Source organism: Antechinus flavipes, chromosome 5, assembly GCF_016432865.1.
Source record: "Antechinus flavipes isolate AdamAnt ecotype Samford, QLD, Australia chromosome 5, AdamAnt_v2, whole genome shotgun sequence".
Classification (NCBI taxonomy): domain Eukaryota; kingdom Metazoa; phylum Chordata; class Mammalia; order Dasyuromorphia; family Dasyuridae; genus Antechinus; species Antechinus flavipes.
This window is the reverse complement of record NC_067402.1, coordinates 16,661,392-16,666,645: the sequence shown is the minus strand read 5'-3', so window position 1 is coordinate 16,666,645 and position 5,254 is coordinate 16,661,392.

Below are 5,254 nucleotides of genomic sequence, written 5' to 3'. Positions count from 1 at the left end.
CTCTGCTTGATTGTCAAAGCCCTTCATCATTCCTTTCTTTCATGTCCCACCTTTCTTACTCCCCACCATATTTGCTTTGATTCAGTGCAGTCCTGAGAACAAAGACTCTCCACCTCTCAGCTCTGGACATTTTCTCTCTGTCTCCCTCCTTCCTCAATCCCACCCACTGATTTCCCTAACTTCCTGAAAACCTCAACTTAAATCCGACTTTCTACAGAAAGCCTTTCCCACCCTCTCATTCTAGTGTCTTCCATCCATTAACTATCTATCATTTGGGGGCATATATTTGTTGGTTTAATAATTTGTTGGTTTTAATTTAATGGTTTAATTAATTAATAAATTAATATATTTTGAGCTACTCGTGCCCAGGGACTTCCTTTTGTTTCCTCTTTTATGCCCAGAGCTTAACACAATGTCTGACACTAAATGTTTATTGATTGATTTAAGTAGGTCAGATTGTCTGAATTGGGGCGGGGGGAGCTGGGATGTCAAATCAGACTAGAAAGATGGATCGGAAGCACATTGTGAAGGGCCTTTGATGGCAACGAGTAGCATGTGAAGCTTATTCTGAGAAGCTTCTTAAGTGGAAAAGTGACATAGTTAAACCTGTTCCTCGGGAATCCCACTATTATTTCTGCAGAAATAAGGGTTTGGCCTCTGCTGCCAGCACTGTCCTGTTTTATAAGGCCGGATTTTTGGTTTTATCAGGTTCTATTTTTACCCCTCAGCTTCTTGCCAGAAACCGTAAGCCGTAGAATGTCCCTGGCAAGTGGCAGAGCACGGATAACCGTCAGCAGCTGAAAGGACTCAAGTCGCTTTCTCTATGGCTGGCAGCCAGAGAAGATGGACAGAGGAGAAGCTGTTACAGAAACAGTATCTTTGGTACATGACGGTAATGGATTATGATTGTTCTATAAAAATGAGGAACAAGCTGATTTTAGAAAGGTCTGGGAAGATTTACAGGAACTGATGCTGAGCGAGATGAGCAGAACCAGGAGTACATTGTACACGGTTACAGCGAGAATGTGCGAGGATCAGCTAGGATGGGCTTGGTTTTTCTCAGTGGTTCAGTGAGCCAAAGCAATCCCAATAGACTTTGGACAGCAAATGCCAGTTACTTCCAGAAAAAGAACTATGGAGACTGAACGTAAATTAAGACATGTAAGTTTACTTCTTTTTTTGGTTTTTTTTATCTCTCTCTCCCATGGTTTTTCTCTTTTGCTTTGATTTTTCTCTCCCAACATGATTCATAAAGCAATGGGTATTTTTAAAAAATTAATTTATTAATTTTATTTATTATTGTTTTTCCTGAGGTAATTGGAGTTAAGCGACTTGTCCAGAGTCTCACAATTAGGAAGTGTCTGAGGTTCAAATCTGTTTGAACTCAGGTCCTCCTGACTTCAGGGCTGGTGCTCAATCCACTGCACCACCTAGCTGCCCCAAATAATGTGTATTTTAAAAAAATCAATAAAACATAGGAGGAAAAATAAAAGAAACAGTATTTTTGTTTAGCCAAGGAAGATTACAGGAGTCTGCTCAGCACTTATCAAGGTCCAGCTGTGTACCCAAAGATCAGCGTTCATGTGAACTGATTCTGATCTTAAAGACTGACCACATTTCTCCCCAAAATGTATATCTATTAGTCTTATGTGAGCCTACCCCAAGTTTACTCTGTGAAATAGCCCAATAGAGTTTGTGTTCAGACTTCTAGACACAAATAATAGGGTCTCCGGATCCCATACAAGCACTGACGGTGACAAATTCAGATTGAGCAGAGGATAACATTGATTTCATTCCATAGAAAAGACCAGACACAAAAATTCGCTGGATTTTTAAATAAAATAAATTAAAAAACAAAAAATAAAAAGATCCAGAAAATATGCAGTTCTAAAACTTTTTCTAGAACTTCAGAATTGAAAAAATCATAAAATGGAATTTTAGAATCACAGAGCTTCAGTTAGAAAGGAACTAACATGCCATCTAGCCCAGCACCTTCCTGATAGAAGAATCTCCTCTGCCAGATGCCCAACTAATAGCTGTCCAGTCTTTGTTGAAGACCTCTGATGAAGGGGTAAATTTTCAGCTCAACTATCACTTGACATTACAATTTCTAGGAATTGGTGTCTATTTATCTCTAACCTAAATCTTCTACATAAAGAGGGCCTCCTTTTAGTTTCCCAAAACCTTGAGATGTCTAGGGGATGAAGTAGAATTTGGTTCTGATTGTAAAATATCCGAGCAGAATGGAGGAGTCCACTCTGTGCCTTTGTGAATACAGGCAAACTTCAGAGAATGGCGCATAATTATGGCTTGGAGATGTATTAGGAGCTCCCGGTGACTAATGGAGGCTCCTTCTGTTGAATGAACAGTACTAAGGTCCTTCTTAGCCAAACAGATGTCCTGACCATGATGCCAAGGAAATTTGGTTCCCTGAGATGTTTCCAGAGTTGGAGGCTCTCACCCATATGAGTTGGGCAGGCTCTGGTAGTCATGACTTCAGTGCCGTCATCTTCATCATCTTCATCCCTTGCAAATCCAGTCTCATCTCTGGTGGTCTGGTGAAGATCAAATGGCTCCAGAATCGGACCCATGCTCTCTTCTTTCCAAAGGTCCAGATCTTGAAAACAAACCAAACAAGAAAATAATAACCGTAACAGACTTGACCTTTGAAAAAGAAACCCTAGACTTTGCTTCTGAGAGCTGGGGAGCTACTGGGCACGAACCATAGGAACTACACAGAAGTGCTGCCAGCCCTTGGAGCTATAATCCGTGTAACTCAGAAGCTGCTAAAGGACAGATTACATTTTATCATGTGTCTATTTTGGCGCCATAGTCACAGAGCGCGAGCATGTGAAAATGCTAGGAGCTTTCCCAGCACTCTGTCTGTGCTCCATCCCCGGCCCCTCTCTCCGGTGCCCATGGGTCTACACTAAAGCCAAGCTAAGTGGAGAAGAGCCAGGATGGGCTGTCCCCAAGCACTAGAAGTGAGCAGCTAAAAATCAGATGTGGGGGAAAGAGAGCTGAACTTGGAGGCAAAAAGACCAAGCTGGTAGTCCTGGCTAGGCCACTTATTGCAATGTCTATCTATCTATATCTATGTCTATATCTACATCTATAGCTATGTCTATATCTATGTTTATATCTATATCCATATCTATATCATCTATATCTATATCAACATCTACATCTATATCTATGTCTATATCTAGACATTCCCTGTTTCACCCAGAGCCTGATAGGTCCTTCATAAAATGCTTTTTGACTGATTATGAAGTACCTACTATGTACAGGTACAGTGCTGAGAGCCAGGTTTATAAAGATAAAAATGAAATAGCTTTATCTGCTATGTCTATATGTCTATATCTAGATCTATGTTTATATCTATATCATATATATGGATATAGATATCTATATCATCTACATCTATATCTATGTCTATATCTATATCCATATCTATATCTATTATCTATGTCTATATATCTATATCCATGTCTATATCTATATCTACATCTATATCTATATTTAAGTTTATATCTATATCCATATCTATATCATCTATGTCTATATCTATATCTATATCTATATCTATGTCTATATCTACATCTATATCTATGTCTATATGTCTATATCCATATCTAAGTTTTTATCTATATCCATATCTATATCATCTATATCTATTTCTATATCTACATCTATGTCTACGTCTATATCTATATCCATATCTATATCATCTACATCTACATCTATATCTGTATCTATATATCTATATCCATGTCTATATCTACATCTATATCTGTCTATAAATATAGATATTGACCACAGCTTATTAGCCTGATGAGCTCACTTTGTGTCTCTAGCCTGAGTTTCTTGCAGCCAAGGGATGGAGCGTCTTATTTAAGGAGCCACCAGGAGACAGTGTTGTGGGATCGGAGAGTATGTGGCGGGGAGTGGGCTGTAAGAAACTAGGAAAGCAGGAGGGGACTCGGGGAGGAGAGGCTTTGAATTCCAAACAGCATTTTGCTCCATCCTGGAGGAGACTAGGAGCCACTGGCGTCCACTGAGTAGAGAGGTGACACGGTTGAACCTAACCTTGAGGAAAATCCCTGGGAGATGAATGGAGAATAGATTGGAATAGAGAGAGCTGTGGGGCTAGCAGACTCCCCGCAGACATGACGAGGGCCTCCAGCAGTGTGGTAGCAGTGCCAGCTGGGGCACATGGCAAAGATGATATCATCAGGCTTTGGCAACACCACTTAGGGAAGTGATGAGAGATTGGAGTTGAGTTTCAAGCCGAGGGATGGGATTGTTCTTTATGGTAACGGGGAAGGGGTCGGGGCAGAGAGGGGGATTGGGGGAATGATAATGAGGTCCATTTTGGATATGTTGAGTTTCAGGAGTCCACTGGAGATCCAGTTTGAGGTGTCTGAAAGACAAATTGAGATGGGAGATTGGAGGTCAGCAGAGAGGTTAGGGTTGAGTAATTAAATCCATGGGAGCTAATGAGATCACGGAGTGAAGTGGAATAGAGGGAGAAGAGAAGAGGACAGAACTTTATGGGATCCCTACAGTTAAAGGCCAAGATCTGGATGAGGTTCCAGCAAAGGACACAGAGAAGGAGCAATCAGATAAGTAGGAGGAAAACCAGAAGAGAGTGTTATCCCCACAATCTAAAGAGAAGAGAATCAATATTAAGAAATAAAAAGTGAAATACAGGCAGAGAGGGTGAAGGGCAACTAAGAGATCGTCAGTAACTTTGGAGAGAGAAGTTTCAGTGGAGTGATGAGGTTGGAAGCCAGATTATTATTATTTTTTTAAATTTTATTTTATAATAACTTTTTATTGATAACCCATGCCAGGGTAATTTTTTACAACATTATCCCTTGCACTCACTTCTGTTCCGATTTTTCCCCTCCCTCCCTCCACCTCCTCCCCTAGATGGCAAGCAGTTCTATATATGTTAGATATGTTGCAGTATGTCCTAGATACAATATATGTGTGCAGAACCAAACAGTTCTCTTGTTGCACAGGGAGAATTGGATTCAGAAGGTAGAAATAACCTGGGAAGAAAAACAGAAATGCAAGCAGTTTATATTCATCTCCCAGTATTCTTTCTTTGGGTGTAGCTGCTTCTGTCCATCAATTGAATCTGAGTTAGATCTTCTCTTTGTCAAAGAAATCCACTTCCATCAGAATACATCCTCATATATTATCATTGTTGAGGTATATAATGATCTCCTGGCCCTGCTCGTTTCCC